The 21,206-nt window shown below is 36.5% G+C and overlaps 2 long non-coding RNA genes across 14 annotated transcripts in view; both read left to right on the plus strand.

Annotated features, from left to right (window-relative positions):
• Window positions 1-21,206, plus strand: part of LOC144283221 (uncharacterized) — a 310,775-nt gene that overhangs the window by 54,500 nt on the left and 235,069 nt on the right. The gene's annotated exons all lie outside the window — the stretch shown is intronic.
• Window positions 5,127-21,206, plus strand: part of LOC144283217 (uncharacterized) — a 142,112-nt gene continuing 126,032 nt past the window's right edge. For 8 of the 9 annotated variants that reach the window (XR_013351644.1, XR_013351642.1, XR_013351645.1 and 5 more), the window contains exons 1-2: window positions 5,127-5,301; window positions 10,128-10,293. This is a non-coding gene — a long non-coding RNA (uncharacterized LOC144283217). Of the gene's footprint in view, window positions 5,302-10,127; window positions 10,294-16,833; window positions 17,000-21,206 lie in introns of all 9 variants that reach the window. The other variant, XR_013351643.1, reaches the window with a different exon arrangement.

Genomic DNA, 21,206 nt, shown 5'->3' on the forward strand with positions numbered 1-21,206 from the left:
TGATTTGAATGATTTGGAATAAGAATTGGGCATTAGGAATTTTTAAAGTTTCTCAGGCGATTTTATTTTATTTTTTAAAATATTTTTATTTATTTGACAGAGCACCAGTGAACAATGTGGAGGGGCAGAGGGAGAGGGAGAAGCAGGCTCCCCACAGAGCATCCAAGAGCCCTACACATGCTCTGTCCCAGGACCCTGGGGAATCACAACCTGAGCCAAAGGCAGACACTTAACCAACTGAGCCACCCAGACTCCCCTTTCAGGTGATTTAACGTGCAGACACAATTGAGAACAGCTGTTCTAGAATCACTCCTCACTGAGATTAGAGATCTAACCTGATTCTATAATTTTAAAATATGATTTGGTACTATGATTAAATTTTAAAGTATGCTCCCTAAGAAAACCCTAGGTCTGCAAAATAATCTGTACAAAGAGATTCTGTGGTCACATAAACTTGGGAAATGTTACATATCTTATCATCTTCTAGGAGAAATTCAATTCACCTTGACTTGTTAAAGACAGTGATAAAAAAAACTTGTCTTATCCAGTGTTTCCCAGATTTTTAGTTAGGATCCTTGCTTTTTATAACAGCTATCCCATGAAACCAACATTCTGTGGTCCACACGTTGGTTAGGCTGCCTTATGTTTTGAATTAATTCTGAACTCTGTGCTTAAAAAAGGAAATTAAAAAAAATTCCCACATTAGTTGCTTATATATACATTTTGCCACAAAATGCATTAAGCTCTATTGGTCACATAGTCTCATATTAGTAACTGTTGTAATTGTGTGGCTGTTGAGTGAAGTGCATGTTGCTGTGAACCTTACTGGGATACCCCTAGCAGGGGCTCTTCCCATTGGACCTGGTATTTATTAATGCAAAGGGCCTGTATTAAGGTAATCCATCTTTTGTGCCTGATGTGGCAACAAGCAGAGAAGGGCTAGAGGGGTCTTGTTTGAAAGTTACCATCTTACCAGTTACTTCATTGTTTGAACTGACCTTCTCTGCAGCTTCAGTCACGAATTCCCTGTCCTAAGATGCTTTTTTTTGTCTTATAATGTCCTAAACATTAGGGAATGTGTTTCTTGGGCAAGAAAGTAAGGTGGAAGATTTGGGGATGTGGAGAATGGAATGATCAGGGTTGTGGAGCTATAACCAAGAAGAGGGGGTGTTTACTGACAGTCAGGTGGAGGGGGTGGCAAATAGGCCTGAAGGCTGGAGAAGGCAGTAGACATGTCATTTATCATGTCTCCTTGGGTAGAAATAAAAATGTGACTAGAATACACACCAAAAAGCAAAGCTACCCATGCTATCTGTTCACTTCACATCTCAGGTGTTGTCTTATTTGGTTCCTTGGCAGCACGCCAACTGGTCGCCTTCTATGCTCATCTTTCCATGGCTTCTACAACTGTATACTCGTTGCTTTTTTCTTATGGCTTTACCTCCTCCTTCTGGTCTCTTCCATGTTGGTGAAGACACTCTTCCTCTTTGCTCCCATGATAGCCTGTGCCCACTTACTTCCATTAGGAGGTTTTCTGTAGTTTTATCCTAACTGTATTATCTTTCTATTAAAAACATAAGGAGGGATGCCTGGGTGGCTCAGTGGTTGAGCATCTGCCTTCAGCTCAAGGCATGATCCTGAGTTCCAGGATTGAGTCCTACATTGGGCTCCCTGCATGGAGCCTGCTTCTCCCTCTGCCTGTGTCTCTGCCTCTCTCTCTCTGTGTCTCTCATGAATAAATAAATAAAATCTTAAAAAAAAAATAAGTAATACAACTTTATATTTACCATAATATTTTTAAGAGTAGGAATTGTACTATTTATTCACATCTCCCCAGATCATGGAAGACCCCTAACAGAGCATCAGCAAATATTTTTTAAACTCAATTAATTGATCCCATAAATACTCAAGAGATTCAATAGAGAGATGGAGTCAAGGCCAGTAAGAAACACCACAAAAAGGAATGGTGATTTATATTTCTAATGCACACTCAAAAAGATCACTCTGATTATAGAATTGGTGAATATTTATTTTAGAAGATTTTTTAAATAAAGGAAGAAATAAAGAAAATAACAATGATGTATAAACCCATAACCCCAAACCATTTTAAACAATTCTGAGTATTTCAGATCTTTTTCTATGCATCAGTACAGGTCTATCTATCTATCTAAATTATGCTTATAAGAGAATGTGGATTATATTAAAAAAACGATTTTGTGTGCTCTTCTATTTAATGACACATTCTTTCATTTGACAAATATTTAGGAGGTTTACTATCATGTACCAGGCAGTATTTTAAATTCTAGGGATACATTAATATCTTCAATGTTTTCCTGAAAACTTGATTTTTAATGACTTATTAATATTTCATATTTTAGGTTAACTATAACTGTTAATTAGACAAATTCCTGGCTGCTGTAGTTACCATTTCACACAACTATTAGTAATTCTGCAGGAAGTACCCTCATTCATAAATCTTTGTGTTCTTCTCTGATCACTCACTTAGGATAGAAAGGAAGTTACATCAGATTATAAAACATAAACTGTTCAAAAAGTTGTTTGGAGATGATTCTACAAAATCAGATTATACAAATAATAATATACAAATATTTTAATAAGAAGAATAATATGCAAATATTGTTTGTAATAATTTATAAACCCTGCTTCCCAGTAGTGCATGAGAGTACCCATCCTGCCACCCTCACTGGTATTAACTTGTATTTCATTGTTAAATATCTTTGTCTGCCTCATGTTAGAATCTGTTTATTCTAGTAGGTCTAATGTTCATGCTTGTATGTAAGTATGTAATCGTTGTTTTTCCATTATTTTTTGTTGATTTTCACTCATTGTGGCCATTCAGAAAATCTAGACTTTAAAGGAAACCTCTGAAGCCTATTTTTAAGGATTTTTTTTTGGGGGGGGGGATCTAAATTGTATTGTAACCTACTGGCAAAGTCCTGGGGCTTTCAGAATGGTTTCTTGCTAGCTGTTTTCCTTGGTTAACATATTCAGTACAGGTGCTCACATTTAGTGGAGGTACGTTAAACAAGGCAGATGCTCGGTGAAAGTCAAGTGTCCTTCAAAGAGTAATAACAGCATCCCAGGGGCTCTCTTTGAGTGTGAAACCTTCTCTGAGACTCAGCATAATAATTTGTTGGGAGAATCCTGTTGCATCAGTCTCTTCATGGAAAAAAAAACAAAAACAAAAAAAAAACAGTATGTGACAGTACTGTCTGTTGTGGAATCTGTCTCTGTTTTTAGACATATGAACGGAGAAGGTCCAGGTATTGTTGTAAAGAATAATTTTAATCCCAATTACTAATAAAATGCTTAAATTTTGAAGGCAAATTATGAACCTATTGAAAGGAAGACACATCCAAGGACAAGAAATGCCATTCATCAAGAATTTCTAAGTGTTAATATAGTCTAAATGGAATGCTATTTAGTTTAAAGGAAACTCAAAAAAGAAAAAACTATGTGTATTCTCTATCTATGAAGGTCACCATGTTGATGATGTAATAAGAAACTAAGGTTAAGTCAGTTGGTCTCAAGAGCAAAGCATCGTTGTTTTTGGTACAAAGGGGACTACTGGATGATTCTATGTTTGCGGTGACTCTAAATCTAGCTTTACAGTTTCTTCTTATTGGCTCTCTTTTTTTTTTAACCCCATAGTTTGCTTCTGTGCTTCCATGAACATACATGCTTTGTAATTTATATAACTTGTTTTTCCTGTTACTTCTGTCATGCAATCCAGGCGTCAAAGAGCAGATCTGTATAGAGTTAATCAGGGTTTCTCAACTTTGGCACCTTTGGATGGGTAGTTGTCTGTTGAGCAGGGCTGTCTTGTTCATTGGTTTAGCAGCATCCAGGACTTCTGCCCACTAGCACCCCTCTTTCCTAGTTGTTACAAACAAGAACATTTCCAGATATTGCCAGATATCCCTTGGGAAGCAAAATTTTCCATGTTTGGGAATCATTAGGGTGAAGTAGAGTAAATGCAGCCCAATTTTCCTAAGGGGTCCTCTGCTTCACCTCTTGGCAGAGCACATTCCATTTCTACCCAAAAACCATAGTGGTCTTTCCTAAAGAAAAATCCTGTCTCCTCCCTACTTATAACATTCTAATGGCTTCTTTGGGCACTGCAATAAAATCTGAATTCCTTGTAGCATTTTTTAAGACCTTCCATAATCTTGCCCCAGCCAAGGGGCACTCTCTGACATCATAGTTTACCCCACTTCCTTCCCTCGGGCTTCTGCAGTTATCCTGGTCAAAGTAATAACCTCAAAGAGGCCTTTTCTATATATCCATCTGTGAGAATTGCCCCTCCCTCCTTCCAGCCACACTGTTACATCTTCTGGTTTGTTTCTGTAAGTGCTTATCACAACCTAAGTTTGCTTGGTATCTCTATTTTACTATTTTATTCTTTTTCCCCAAACAAAGTAGAAGATAAACTCTATGTATGTAAAGAAATTTCTATTTATTCAATGCTCCTTGTACAATGCCTAGGACAAGCCTAACACTTTATAGGTGCTCAAAAAAATATACTGTGAAAGAATTAATAAATAAATGGGCACAAATAGGCAGGAGTAGCGACTCGGTATACGTATTTTCTCTTTTTCCATATTCAGATTTGACAGTTTAGTAATATTTTCAGTAGTCAAGCCAGTACAGAGAACAATGTAAGCATCTTCATGTATCTACTCTCCAGACAATGTGATCTTGAGGTACAAAGGAGGGAGCGCACCATTATGAATGTTATGGAATCCGTATACATATGTAAGCAATATTTTATAAATTAATCATCAAGACTTTTTCCATCTATGTACAGCAACATTTATATGTTCAGTATTCAAGTGTAGAATGATGAAAAAAAATTCACTTCCCACTATCAAGGGGCTCACAGTTGGATGAGTGGGCAGGCACAGAGAAGGAGACCATTAAAGATAATCTGACGAGTGCTTCAATGTGGAATGAAGCACCAGGGGCTAGGGGAATGCTTCAGACAAACTCTGGAGAAGACGGGAGCTGGAGTGTATGTGTTGGAAACCAGGGAAGCCTGACCAGAGTTCTAATTCTCAGAGAGTACTGTGATGTATTTTGGTCGAGAATCCCTCCACATGGTTAGTGAAAGGAGGGTGCCTCATTAAGTAAGGAGTAGCTGTTGGGAATTGGCTATGCTCCATTGCCTCAGGAGCCTCCAGATTTGGAAGGTTTTTGGTTTCTTCACTTCTTTTGCTATCCATTTTGCCTTGATATATGTGCAACTCCCGGAGTTTCCAACTTCCAAAAATTTCTGAACCTGTAAGAAAAGAAATTTGCTTGGGGAACTTCCAAACATTTATGGATTGCCTTTTCACTGCAACAGCTAGGCAAATCTGTACCACCTAATATACTACTGATACTCTGCTCTCAGTGATAGCACTGGTAATAGAATAGAATATCTATACTGGTATAGATATTGTGTCCACGTGTTTCCTCTCATTTTTGAGTAATGGTGCTATGTATGTGGGAGCAGTGATATTTTCAGGTGTTTTCCATAAATTCCAGAAAATTTATCTAGGGTCTTGAGGTGTGGGTTACATAATGGGAATCCTATAAGAGTGTTTTTAAAAAATGTTTTGGGGAGACAGTTTATGACATAGTAAGTCCCACTTACATTAGTTCTTTAGTTGGTTACTTGCTCAGTGTGATTTGATCAATTGGGTTCTTCATGGAACAGCAACCAGGCCAGTGAAGATTCTTGTAGGTATTACATTACAATATGACAGAAGAACTCAAAAGGCAAATGCCTCTCAGATTAATATCACAGAGAGGCAATATTCATGCTCTTCTTGAGCAGAAGCTATGTACGCTTTCACCAGTTATGTTTTCCAGGTGCTTTCAAGTGTGTCAGAGTCATTCAGGTATTGTTAATTTGGGAGGACATACACAGAGGATATCAAATGGGAAGTAGTTGAGAATTTTCTGCTCCTTATTTGAAGATGACTGAGCAATCATCCTGGGAATAAGACTCTTTCCTTTCCTCTTATTCTGCTTAAAATTCTAACTGTTCAAAGTTGAATATGAGAGCGATTTGCTCATTACTCTTTGGTTCCCCCTTCCTCCCCCAACTTTTTTTTTTTTTTTTTCAACTTCTGTGTCTCTAGTTGCCTAGTGGGATGATCTTTGTTGTGGTCTTTGCTTTGTTGTTGTCAGTTGAACTCATGCAGGTTTTTCTTAAACTTTTTTTATGATACTCTGCCTCCCCCACAAGTAAAATGGTCACATATTCTCAGCAAGGCTCTGGTAGGGACTTAGAACTTCTCTTCTTCCTCAAGGATTAACGATACTTGGTTTCTAGTCTGTTACTGCCTCTGTGGACACAAATGTCAGAATCTGTATTGCTCGTGGCATATGAAATGGTATATGCACAGTTCAAGAAGCATAACTGTTTACCCATTAATCACTCTGGGCCACCAGTCAAAATATTTTCTCTGCAAAAATGCCTTTCCTATTTTGTACCAATTAATATTGGATGAAACTCAAGAGTCACAGTTAATATGTGGCAAAGCTTTTATTTGCTGTCAGGCATGCAGACATGAAAAATGCTCAATGCAATATTTTAATTAATAAAAATATGCTGAGAAGTGTATTTTTCTGAAGTAGATTTTTATTACACTTCATTACATTTCCAAATTTAATGGACACATATATTATGTCCTGTCACCATGGGAACCGCATCAAGAGAGGCTTTTTATAGGCTATTGGATGTAGTTATAAAATTCTCACAAAGACAAAATTGTTTCTTGTAACTTTAAAAGAAGCTGTGCTCATTTACAGTATGTATAATTTATTGCAGCGCTTGAGGCAATAGAGAAGGTCTTTATTTGATTTAGAGACTAACTCTTCTTTTTATGAAGCTCTTAAGTTTTCATTATTTCAGGTCTATGTTCATGAAGATAGAACTTGGCTTATTATAAAAGTAAATAAAAAACATGCAAACTTTGTAGAACATGAAAAAGATGAAATTATTTTTTTACAACTGTTTAAAAAGCAAACCATGTTTGAAAACAAAAATTTCTGATGACACATAAAAGAAACTACAACGATCCACAATATCCAGCTTCAATATCTGTCGGTGGTATCTGTACTTACTTATCTCTTGCTGCCAACACTTTTTATGGTTGAAGCATTTTAAAGAAAATCTCAGACATTATATCATTTTACTATCCAGTACTTTAGTATACATCTTAAAAAGGGGGAGGGGGCAAGAGAAAAGATCACATAGTGAACAACTTTCTGCGTTCAACAAAAAATATCATAAAACAATATGATGGAACAGGGACCAGACACACAGATCGTATCAACAAACATAACAGGCTTCTTTCACTTATTACAAAGGGAAAAAATGATTTTTGGATTGTCCATGAAAGCAAATTCTTGCTTACCGCTGTTTAAAAGGGCTGTGCTTAAAATTGAATGATTTTGGAGGTTAAAAATAAAAGAATAGGCAATTGCGATGAAAAGCAAAGCAAAGGTCTTAACATAGTCAAAATAGAATCAGCCCCCCCAATACTAAAAGAGGTGAACGAAGATATTTTGTAACACTAAAGGTTGAAAATCACAAGAAGATGGAAAAATCATTATTACTATTATTTCTGCCTCCAATAACTCGTAACAATTTTCAAAAAGCAGAAACTACTGGAGATACTCTAATGAGAAGAGTTTTAACATACTTCATTTCAATCCTGGGAAAATCAGAGAACAAAACACCAGCAAGGCTAGAGAAACCTCAGCTAACATGATCAATAGGGTAGAGCTAATAAATCTGTATTGAAATATGAACCCTGATAATAGAGGTTATGCCTTCCTTTCATGTGAGTCTGTGAAAATACAATTAATGAAAGGGGGGCAGGAAGTCATAGAGTTTGGACTCTGGGTTAAGACTCTGTAGACTTTTGAGGTTAGAAAATGTGTTCACTTTTCTACTCAAAATTATTTATGTGTTTTCCACATTCCTCTCACATGATCTCCCTCATCCAAAACAGGGATTTTATTCCAGCGATTTATGATTTTCCATATTGAAAGTAAGCTCTGGTGCTGATTTTTACATCAACCAGAGCTTGAAATATTTTCCTCAAAGGTTTCCAACTTTAACCTGCAAGGAAGTATCCAGTTTTGCCTTCTGTGAGCTTTCTGCCTTTTTAAAAATGCCAGAAGAGCAACGTGAGATTTTACAAATCTCAGTGTGAGATTGCTTTTCCATCAGTGACAGCCCCTGCTTGACAAGTGCACAGGAGCTTCTTAGTTAAACAAGACAGGTAAATGCAGATTGGTTTTTAAGCAAAATGAAGGAATAACCTGTTTCTTCAGGGTACTACATCCCTTCTTTGTCCTAAGACTCTTTGTCCCCTCAAGAGAAAAGACATTTAGGATGGACCTTTTGTGGCCAGGTTTTCCTAAAAATATAGCATTTGTGTAAAAGTACTACCTTTAGGATGTCTCCAGTCTCTAGGTTATAGCATTTTTTTCCCTCCCAGTTTTCGTGAGATTAATTGAATATAAGGAAGCAATAGGACCCAGTATTAGTATTATTACGATCATAGTTAGTGACTCACAATCTATAAAATGGTAAAAAGCTGTTGTGGGAAATGCATAAGGATTTCAAAGCCACTTAATTGGCTGGCTGCTCTGCTGCCTCGGCATTTATTCATTTGTTTACTCTTGTGCTTTTTTGTTTGTTTTAGTACTTGGAGTTTGTGAACTGTATAAGTGAAATCTGCAAATATAGCAAAGTAGGTGTGAGTGTGGATTTTTGTAGTCCAACAGTTCTGGAAATTAGAACTCCTTACTAGCGATGAGATCGCGGCAATTTGCTTAAATCCTCTGAGCTTCATATTTACCACCCGTGACATGAGAGGCATAGTAATACCCACCTGATGGAGTTGCTATAAAGATACACTTGAAGGATTTTTGTGAAATGCTTAGCATAGCTTAGATATGCTAAACATTGTATTGATGCTAGAACCTACACTAATAATTGTAATTTTGTAAGAATTAATATGTATTGTTAAAAGCAATTGAAGAGAATGAGAAACTCCTGGCCGTGAGGCTAAAAGTGAAAATGAGACTTTAAGAAATTTTTAAGGGCAGCCCAGGTGGCTCAGTGGTTTAGCGCCGCCTTTGGCCCAGGGCGTGATCCTGGAGACCAGGATCGAGTCCCACGTCAGGCTCCCTGCATGGAGCCTGCTTCTCCCTCTGCCTGTGTCTCTCATGAATAAATAAATACAATCTTTAAAAATAATAAAAATAAAAATAAAGGAATTAAAAAAATTTAATTATAGTGAAAAATGCATAATATAAAATTAACCATCCTGGGGATTCCTGGGTGGCTCAGCAGTTTAGCACCTGCCTTAGGCCCAGGGTGTGATCCTGGGGTCCTGGGATCAAGGCCCACATCGGGCTCCCTGCATGGAGCCTGCTTCTCTTTCTGCCTCTCTCTCTCTCTCTCTCTCTATCTCTCATGAATAAATAAATAAAGTCTTTTAAAAAATTAACCATCCTAACAAATTTAAGAATTTGTTTAAAGATTTTATTTATTTATTTATTCGAGAGAGAGAGAAAGAGAGCAAGTGCACGTGCAAGCACAAAGGGAAGAGGGCAGAGGGAGAGGGAGAAGCAGACTCTCCATTGAACAGCCAGGAGCCCTACACCAGACTGGATCCCATGATCCTGGGATCATGACTTGAGCTGAAGACAGATGCTTAACTGACTGAGCCACCCAGGTGCCCCCATCCTAAACATTCTTAAGTGTAAAGTTCATTAGTGTTTCGTATATTCACATTGTTGCACAATGTAACTCCAGAAATTTTTCATTTTGCAAAAGTGAAACTCCATTCCCATTAAACAAAGCTTTAAAAATGATAGTAAAATTGTTCTTAGAATAATTGTAGATTTACAGGAAAATTGCAAAGATGGTACAGAGAACTCCCATGTACCAAATCACCAAATTTCCATTGCTATTAACATTAAACATTAATATGGTACATTTCAATTAATGATATTGAGACATTATTACTAACTAAAGTCCATACCTTATGCATTTTTTTTTTAGTTTTAACCTAATGTTCCTTTTTTTTTGTCCCCAGATTCCATCAAAGTTTCAACATTCAGTTGTCGTGTCTCCTTAGCTTCTTCTTGTCTGTGACAGTTTCTCAGACTTTCCTTGTTTTTGATGACCTTAATAGTTTTGAGGACTACTGGTATATACTTTATTTGGGATTTGGCTGATGTTTTGCTAATAACTAGAATCAGGTAAGAGTACATACAATCAGTGACATTCTTGTTAATATTGACCTGGCTCACTTGGCCAAGATAGTATTTGCTAGGATTTTCCACTGTAAAATTATGGTGTTTTAATTTGCAATTTGCAATGACAAACAATGCTGAGAATCTTTTCTTAAAGACTTTTTTTTTTTTTTTTTTTTTTTAGAGTGGTAGAGAGAGGGAGAGCACATGAGCAGAGGGAGGGCCAGGGAGAGGAACAAGAAGACTCCACTCTGAGCATGGAGCCCCAAGCCTGGCTCAATCTAAAGTCCCTGAGATCATGACTTGAGTGGAAATCAAGAGTCAGATGTTTTACCAACTGAATCACCCATGTGCCCAGAGAATCTTTACATGTGTTTATGTATTTTCTGATTATCTTTTTTGATGAAGTTGCTATTCAGATCTTATTTTTTAAAGATTTTATTTATTTATTTTAGAGAACATGAGTGGGGCAAGGGGCAGAGGAAGATAAAGAAGCAGACTCCCCACTGAGCAGGGAGCCTGCCCCAACAACGGGCTCCATTCCAGGACCCTGGGATCATGACCTGAGCTAAAGGCAGATGCTTAATCAATTGAGCCACCCAGGCTCCCCTATTCAGATCTTTTTTTAATGTTGGGTTTGTTTTCTCCTTGATGAATTTTAAGAATTCTTTGTATGTTTTGGATACAAGTCCTTTATCAGATATGTGTTTTCCAAATATTTTCTCTCAATATTTAACTTGATTTTCAGCCTCTTAAAAATGTCTTACACAGAGCAGAAGCTTTTTATTTCAATAACGTCCAACTTACCAATATTTTCTTTCATGGATCATACTTTTAGTGCTATAACTAAAAACTTACCACCAAACCAGTTCACATAGATTTTCTGCTTTGCTCTTTTCTAGTTTTGTAGTTTTATATTTAAGTCTACAATCCATTTTGAGTTATTGTGAAAACTGTACGGGTATAGAGGTTCATTCATTTGTTTGTTTATTTATTTATGTATTTATTTATTTTGTGCATAAAGACATCTCATTGTTGTAGCACCCTTTTTAAAAAGATCACCTTTTCTCCATTACATTGGCTTTGCTTCTTTCTCAAAGATCAGTTCACTATATTTGTGTGAATCTACTTCTGAGCTATTTTATTCCATTGATCTATGAATCTGTTCTTTACTAAATATCACAATTGTTTTGATATCTGTAGGTTTATTTGAAATCAGTAGTGTGAGTCCTTTGACTTTGTTATTTTTCAGTATTGTGTTTGCTATTTTAGGTCTTTTGCATTTCCGTATAAACTTAATTTTTTTTAATATTTATTTTTTAAATATTTATTTTTTATTTTAAATATTTATTTTATTTATTTTTTAAATATTTATTTATTCATGAGAGACAGAGAGAGAGAGAGAGAGAATGAGAGAGAGAGAGAGAGAGGCAGAAACACAGGCAGAGGGAGAAGCAGGCTCCATGCAGGGAGCCTGACGTGGGGCTCGATCCCAGGTCTCCAGGATCAGGCCCTGGGCTGAAGTCAGCGCTAAACCGCTGAGCCACCTGGGCTGCCCCCATATAAACTTTAGAATCAGATTGTTAATGTGTACAAAAAACTTGCTGGGATTTTGACTGGAATTATATCAAATCTACATATCAATTTGTGAAGTATTGCCATCTTAATAATACTGAGTTTTCTAATCCCTGAACCTGAATTTTGTCTCCATTATCCAAGATCTTCCTTTGATTTGTTTCATAAGAATTTTATAATTTTCATAGAGACCCTGTGCCTGTTGTATTAAATTTATATCTAAATTTAGTTCATTTTTTATGCTATTATAAATGGTATTGTTTTTTAAAATTCAAATTCCAGTTGCTCACTATGATACATAGGAAAGCAATTGACATATATATTTACCTTGTATCCCATGACCTTGCCAAACTTGCTTACTAGTTCCACAAGTCTTTTACTGATACTTTGGGATTTTCTTTTCTTTTCTTTTCTTTTAAGATTTTATTTATTTATTCATGGGAGAGAGAGAGAGAGAGAGAGAGAGAGAGAGAGAGAGGCAGAGACATAGGCAGGGGGAGAAGCAGGCTCCCTTTGGGGAGCCTGATGTGGGACTCCATCCCAGGACCCAGGGATCATGACCTGAGCCATAGGCAGATGCTCAGCCACTGAGCCACCCAGGTGCCCAATACTTTGGCATTTTCTACACAGGAAATCATGTCACTTGATAATAAGAGTTTTATTTATTCCTTTCAAACCTATTTCTAATCTACTATTTGTCTCCTTTTCTTGTCTTATTGTACTAGCTAGGACTTCCAAGGTGAAGTTGAATAAGATTGGTAAAGAGAGGCTATCATTACCTTCTACCCCTTTCTAGAGGGAAAGAGTTCAGTCTACCACCATTGAGTATGATAATATTGGCAAGGAGCAAGAATTACCTATTCCCTTCATATCTAGCCAGACTAAGAATCAAATTAATGAGACAGATGAACAGGAGAAAATAAAATTTGATAGTGCACATATGGGAACCCACACAAGCATGGACATTCCAAAGACGGTCAAGCAACATGAGATATATCTGTCATTCTGAACTAAGGAGAAAAGGTTAGGGGTCTAGGACCTTCAAGGTAAGGAATGCAATCCTTAAAAAGAATGATGAAGAGTAAATGTTAGGTAAACAATATTTGCTGGGCCATTCAGAAAAAAATGGGGCAAAGAGAAGACTGATCAAACAGGCCTTGCTAGGTTCCTTCCTATCTACCATCCCTAGTTCATATCATAATGTAGTTCTCTATAGTGATAGCACTCTTCCTAGAATAGGTCCTCTACATAAATTCTTTTAAGGCAGTATAGGGGGAAATAAAGAACTTTTCTTGAGTCTGCTGGATTTTGATAGCTCTTTAATTCAAAGTAGCCTTCATGCCAAAATGGCCCATCTTGGAGTGGCCTGCCATTGGCTCCTACATTACCTATAGATTTTTGGGTACATTTTCTTCATTAAGATGGGAAAGTTCTTCTCTATTCCTATTTGCTGAGAGTTTTAATCGTGAATGAGTATCAGACTTTATCAAATTCTGTGTCTAAATATACTGATATGGTCATATTATTTTTTACTTTTGCCTGTTATACAGGTTATGTTGATTTTTAAATATTGAACCAGCCTTGCATATTTGGATTAAATCACATTTGTTCGTGGTGTAATTATTTTTATACAGCATCAATATATATACTTGCTAATATTTTGTGAAGGATTTTATATCTATATTTCATGAGAAATAATGGTTTTTCTTTTTGCAATGTCTTTATCTGTTTTGATGTTAGACTAATCTCAGAATAAATTGGAAAGTGTTCCATCTACTTTTATTTTCTGAAAGAGATTGTAGAGAACTTATGTCATTATATTCATTAAATTTTTTATAGAATTCACCGTCAAAATTATCAGGATTCAATGGTTTCTATTTTTACAAAATTTTTATTTAGCAATATAGGCCTGTTCAAATTATCTATTTCTCCTTTGTCAGTTTTAGTATTTCATGTCTTTCAAGCAATTGGTTCATTTCACCTAAGTATTCATATTAATGGATATAAAATTGATCATAATATTCTTTTATTATTCTTTTAATATCCCCAGTACCAGTAGTGGTGACCCTTTTCTTATTTCTGATGTTGATAAATTTGCGTCTTTCCTATTTTTTCCTGGTTAACCTTGCTAGAAGCTTATCAATTTTATTGATCTTTTCAAAAACCAGCTTTTAGTTTATTGATTTTCTCTATTTTTTTCAATTTTATTGATTCATGCTTTTTATTGTATCTTCTCTTCTGCTTGCTTTGGACTTAAATTCTTCTTTCTCTGGTTTCCTAAGGTAGAAAGTTAGGTTATTAATTTTTTACCATTCTTCAATTTTAATATATGCATTCAATGCTATAAATTTCCTTCTAGGCAGTGTTTTTTCAGAATCCCACAGTTTATGGTTATGTTATATTTTCATTTTCATTTAGTTCAAAATATTTTTTCATTTGTCTTATACCTTTTTCTTTGATCCATGTTATTTGGAAGTATGTTTTATAATCTCCAAATATTTTAGGGATTTTCTAGCTATTTTTCTGTTATTGACTTCTCATTTAATTACATTGTGGGATGAGAACGGACTTTAAATGGTCTCTATTTAAAAAAAAATATTTTAGAATATATTATGGCCCAGAATATGGAATATCTTGGTAAATATGAATTTTTTAATGCTTTTATTTAACTGGTTTGTTGTTTTTATCTCCCATTAGAATAATATACTTATAGAACATTTTCACTATAGAAACACTTGTTAGGAAAAAAAAAAAATCTCTTTCAGTCTGAAACCTTCTGACCTGTGTCTTCCTTCTTCAACTGGACCCACTGGTTTTGTAACATGAGTTTTAAAAGTGGAATTAATAATTTTAGTAGAAGAAGCAGCATTTATTGAACATCTGTGTTCCAAGTACTGTGCTTTACCTATATAATTTCAGTTCTCATAACAACCCAGTAGGATAGATGCCATTAATAGGGATGCCTCAGAGATGAAGAAGTCAAGACTTAGAGAACCATATCACTTGCCTTGTTACCCATCAGAGAAGTAGCAGAAGCAGATGTGAACCCTAGTCAATAAGACACTTGGGTGCACTTGGATCACTGTTGTCCTGGCACTTTCTTTGACATTATCAGTACTTAAAATATTATATTCCCAATTGTGAAATTCTGCTTCATCTGATTCATTAGCATTACTTCTTAAAATTTCCTTCATTAATTTATTGAATAATATTTGATGACCTAATAACTGTCAGGCCCTCGGGCTAAAATAATGAGCAGACCAGACATGGTCCTGCCATAACAAGCTTATAGTATAATAAGGCAAGAGGAATCCATCAAAATACACAGAAATAAATGTGGAATTATGTAATGTTGTAACAGTGAATTAAACTGGTTGGTTTTGATGCGGTGTAAACAGGAAATGATTCATCCTTTTTCTCTTTTTGCTTTTAAATATCCTTTGATAGATTTCCTTTCTTATCCAAAAAAAGTATCCTTGACATGTTGCAGAAATTTTTATTTTGATAGAATTTTAGATTTATATCAGTTATAAAAAATAATACGGACTGGGAATCCCTGGATGGCTCGGTGGTTTAGTGCCTGCCTTCGGCCCAGGGCATGGTCCTAGAGTCCTGGGATCAAGTCCCACATCAGGCTCCCTGCATGGAGCCTGCTTCTCCCTCTGCCTGTGTCTCTGCCTCTCTCGATGTCTCTGCCTCTCTCTCTCTCTCTCTCTCTCTCAGTCTGTGTCTCTCATGAATAAATAATTTAAAAAATAGTAACACAGAGAGAGCCTGTGGACTCTTTCCTCAGTTCCCCCCAATGATGACATTATACAAAACTATAGCACAGTATTAAGACTAGATATTGACATTAATACAATCCACTGACCTTATTCATAGTTCCCCAGTTTTACCTGTCTTCATTTGTGTGCGAATGTGTGTGTGTATATTTAATTCTATAGAATTTTATTGCATGTATAGGTTTATGTATGTACTACAGCAGTCAAGATACTGAACAATGTCATCATTATAAAGATCCCTGATGCCACCACTTTGTAGTAGCATCCACCTTTCTCCCTGCTTCTTCCTTTATCTCTAATTTCTGGAAACCATTAATCTGTTCTCTATCTTTAAAATTTCACTATTTCAAAATGTTATATAAATGGAATTATACAATGTGTAATCCTTTTTGGATTGCCTTTTTTTCACTCCTAATTTTTTCCCCAATTCTCCAAATTGTTGTATGTATCAACAGTTTGTTTCTTCTGGGGCATCTGATTGGCTTAGTCAGTTAAACATCCAGCTCTTGATTTTGGCTTGGGTCATGATCTTGGAGTCATGAGATGGAGCCCTCCAATGGGCTGCACACTGAGTGTAGAACCTGCTTAGGTTCTCTCTCTCTCCCTCTTCCTCTATGTCAACTCACCCTGCTCATGCTCTCTTACTCTCTCTCTCTCTTTAAAAAAAAGTTATATAAATAGTTGGTTCCCTTTTATTATCAAGTGGTATTCTATGGTATGAATGTGGGTTTGTTGAACCATTCACCTATTGAATATGAGCAGCCTATTTCCAGCTTTTATCTATCATGAATAAAATTAGAATAAACATTTATGTACTGGTATTTGTGTGAACATAGTTTTCATATCTCTGAGATAAATGCCCAAGACTGCAATTGCTGAAATGTATTGTAATCTCACATTTAGTTTTTTAAGAAACTGCCATACTGGAGTAGCTGTATGATTCTATGTCCCCATCAACAAAGTATGAGTGATCTAGTTTCTTGTCATTCTTGCCAGTATTTAGTATTTTTTTTCACCATTCTGAAATGTAGGTAGTAATAGCTCTCTGTGATCTTAACTTGCATTTTTCTAATATATAATAATGTTAGAGTTCAGAAAGTAAGAGTGTTCAAGAGCTGTGATGGGTTCGGATTTTATTCCACATGTACACAAACAAATTAGTGTGTCACCATTTTATGGATGTTGACAGAAGACACAAGACTCTGGGATCAGAGACAAAAGACTCCATTACTCAGGACACAGCGAGTAGCAAGAGCTTCACATTTGCATCATCCACCTCTACCATCCATCCTCCACCACTGCTGTCGCCACCACCATAAGCCTGACATAGACAATGTGAAGAGATCAAGGTGGAGGTAAACACGCAGTGAACTTGTGTTATCTTTGAGAAATCTGAGCTTTTAAAATGGAAAGTAGGCCTGTTTGAGGCCTGTCTGTAGGAGATATTGTCTTTATTATGCTGGACAATAAGCAAATCACCTTCTGCTCCAGAGGGAGACACTATCTCTAAGTTCCAGGGAAGTTCCCTATACAATCTAATTTGAAAAGATAGAAAAAAAGGAAAGGAAAGATAGGAAAAAAGGAAAAAAAGGGCAGTTAATACTTCTTGCAAGAAGTGGAGAAACGCAAGTGACCCATGGAGAATTGTCTCCCAACAGGATGCAAGATAAAGCAGCAGAGTTAGATATGGGCCAGATTGTATAGGTCTTATAGGCCAAAATAGGGATCCTCTATGCACCCCACTATCCTATGCACAATAGAGCATTTACTAAAAGTTTTAAGTGGTGGTGGCATGGTGGCAGGGTGTAGAGTCATTCTAACAACAAATTACCTAAATTTCAGTGTGCACCTGCTTCTGTATCTTTTCATGTAAGGTTCTCTCTGCCTGGAACATTCTTTCCCCTGCTTTTCTTTCCTAAATCCCAGATGATTGATTACTTGTCCTTTAACATCCAGTTCAAGTCTTCCTCTCTGCTACTTTGCTTATCCATTTCCATGGTTTTTCCTACCTTCTGTATCAGATTAGGTGACCTAGTTTTTAGGCATCTTACAAAATCCTACTATTTGTTCATTAGTTTTGTCTCAGTGACTAAAAGGCCCCAATCACATCCTGAGATACTGCCACATAAAATTTGTCCCTTACTGGTTCCCACCTGTCAGGTGAGAGAAAATCAGCAAGTTCTAGGCTCTATTTGTTACCTGGCTTGTGTGTGCAGGGCTCTTACATTAGTTGTCACACAAAGTATGTCTCTGAGAAGCTTCCTGACAGCTCTTTTTCCATTGACAAGAAGGATTTTGGGGTGGAAAAGAGTGGGTGTGGGGGATAGATAGAAGAGTAGCTGGAGAGATCCAAGGTTCAAGGATCATTCAAGGATCAAGAAAGGGGATCATCCAAGGGTTAAGTTCTTAGTTATACTCCAACTATTTTTAATCCAGATTGTGTGGAGATGATAACCAAAGTAAAGCAAAAACAAAACAAAAACAAAACAACCCCACCTGCCTCTGTTTGTTTACATAGACATGATCAGAAACAGCCAGCATTTTGTACTTTATGCCTTTATCAGAAGTATTTCATCTTATTCCATTCCTTCATTTCCTTTCTACATCTGTGTTCTTCAAATGGATACACTACCATTTAGCTAGCTAAAAATATAAAAGTTAATGTCTGCATATGGGTAGTGCCTGAATGTGTAACTTTACCCTCATTTTCATCAAGGCCTTGAAAGGATGAAGGAAAATCTACGAGCATTGAAAAATATAAATACTCATCCTTGTCAGAGCCTTCTAGGCATATTCCTTCAACGAAGCAACCAATTTTCAGTCTAGATGACTATATTCATCTCTAAGCCAATTCAAACCAATTTAACAAATAGAATTTTATGAGATTTTGTCACAAGCTTCACCAAAGGCCAATTATGAAACATCTACTTCATTTCCTTTGGTCATTGATTTTCTAATTTGTTGGCAAAAATCTATGACTTCAGTCTAACATGATATTTTCTTTCTAAGCTTATCTTATCTTTTGCTTATGGTCCCATTGTGTTCTAACTGTTTAAAGATTTTTCATTTTATTATATTTGTTCATTATATTGCTAGAGTAGAGTTTCTGAATTACAATAGCTGGCTCAGCCATTTTACCTGCTCTGTGGAATGATATCACATCTGTTTTCCCCTAATCTTATGGTGTGTCTTGAGTGCTTTGTTTAAAGACAAGTAGAAGCAATTCAATAGAGGTTTGCTAATTTTCTTATTATGCTAGAATGCATATCATCCAGACCAAATGTTTATGTGCACAGTTACTCTAAATACTCCCCTCATGCATTTTGCCAGTACTTATTCTCCAGTGTCTCCATTATTCTTATTGTGCAAGTTTATTTTTCTAATTTGACTTGGTAAACAGGAATTGAAAAATGACTACAATCATTCAGCTAAGTTTAGAGTCATAATAATTTAGTACTCTATCTTTTTATTAGCAGGCCTGTCTTCTGTAGAGTTTATATTTCTCCCCTGGTATATTTGTTTAATGCTTTTTTTATTCCATCCTTTTCTTTCCCTCTTAGCAGCATTAATTTTATTCTGAATGTTCACTGACATGATCAATTCTGGCCACACTCTCTAACAGAGCAGGTATTTTCCCTCTTTCTTTTGCTGTCCCTCTCTGTGGGAACATAAAGCAAATTATAGACATTAATTTTTATGACATGGAGACCAAAGTTAAAGAAAACTGTCAACAAGAATTACACAAATGACTATAATCATTTGCCTTGATAAGAACTTAAGCTTTTAAATGCTGGCATTTTTAAGTCCTGTCTACAAGTATGAAAAATCTTCACTTGACACAAACTGGGCATTGTAGGAAATTGCTGTGGCATTTAATATATTAAGGGAAGTGAGAGAAAAATGAAAGGGAGGAAATCCATATGTAGATATCATGACTGACATTGTTAGACTCTGTGAGGGGTCTTGAGAATTGATTTCTAACAAAAATAATAATTAAGGCAGTCTCAATATGTTTAGTCTTTCTTTGAAAAAAAAAAAAAAAACCCTCACCAGTTACACACATGAAGACATGCTTTTCAAAATGAGGCTGATAAAGTGGAGGATTATCCAAAGAGAACACACATGCCACCATACAAATAAGCTAATCATGGCTAAGAGGGATGATTGGCTAGGGCCTCTTAGCTAGTGGTAGTTGAGCATGGCCTTCTTCCCACATCACCGCATTTTGTGTATGTAAATATGCCTGTCTGATCAGAGAGCTGCCAGCATTCCAGTTTGGCTATAGTAGGGGCTTTAAACACCTGTGTACTTAATTGGGAGCCCAATGAGAGCCATTAAATATATCGAATGAGATTATTATGTGGTCAGAGATGCCAAACCTTTCTTGAACCATGTTCCCAAAACCCAAACAATTAGGATTTGGGTTCCTGTATCAGTCACAGTTCAATCAGAGAAGCAGAATCACTAATGTGTACACATACACAGACATACACACATGTATTTGTTTCATGGATTTGGCCATATGCAATGATGGGAGCTGGTTAAGTATTCTCTCTAAGGCTGTTATCTTTGTACTTACTGCTAGAGCTAAAAGTCCACATAGTTCAGGCAATTTTGAAAGGAAGATAGATGTAAAGTGGGGGAGACTAAGAACAAGCATGAGGTGGAGCCCATAAGGATATGCTGAAACCTGTATACCTTCTTATTGCCTCTGATCTTCGTGGTATGAGTGCTCTACAAAAGCCTAGGCCCTCAGTCATAGGCTAAAACACACACATGTGGTCCAGGAATCCAAGAAGCTTCTATTAAAGAGACTGACTCCTTTTGTTCTTTTATCCCATTTTTTGTCATTTGCCTGCTCATAGCTTTTGAGCTTTACCACTGCCACTTCTTCCGTCCCATACCTAGCAGGCTGGTAAGAAAGACTAAACACCCCTGCCTTGAGTAATGTGGGAAGTTCAAACTGCATAAGCCCCAACACATGCAGGTATGCTATCACCCCAGCCCCATCCTCTGACCACCATAAAACCCCCAGTGAATCTCTTTCCCTGCCTTCCAAAGCCATTTTCCAAGATGCTTGACAGCCTGCCTTGCTCCCCCCAGAAAACCTCATTATGTGAGTAATAGACCGCTTCCTTCTATCCTGCTGCATGTGTAGCCACAGTGTCTGAACCAAATTCATGTGGGAGGATCCATCCCATGTCTGTAAGGTGAAAACAAAAAAGTTGGATTCATGGAAAGATTGAGTCATTGAAAGCTCAGCTACTGGCTCAGGCTAACAAGATGACCAGCAAAAGTGTATCTGAGCTATGAAAGGACTGCCCTCCAAATCTCTCATAAGGACCTCCTTGGTTGTCTGACCTAGCCTGAATCATACAGGAAAGGGAATTTTGGGAAATGTTCAGCCGAGCCAACTTAACATGTTGCAGAAACCCCTATATCTCGCTCCTCTTTGATTTCTTCCCTTTTTTTGGATACCCATAATCATTTAATAATAGTGAAAACTCAATACATGATTTATAGTTATCAGCATCTCCTTTTTTCCCCCTAAATGAGGTATTT

The sequence above is a fragment of the Canis aureus genome, chromosome 14, assembly GCF_053574225.1.
Source record: "Canis aureus isolate CA01 chromosome 14, VMU_Caureus_v.1.0, whole genome shotgun sequence".
Lineage (NCBI taxonomy): Eukaryota > Metazoa > Chordata > Mammalia > Carnivora > Canidae > Canis > Canis aureus.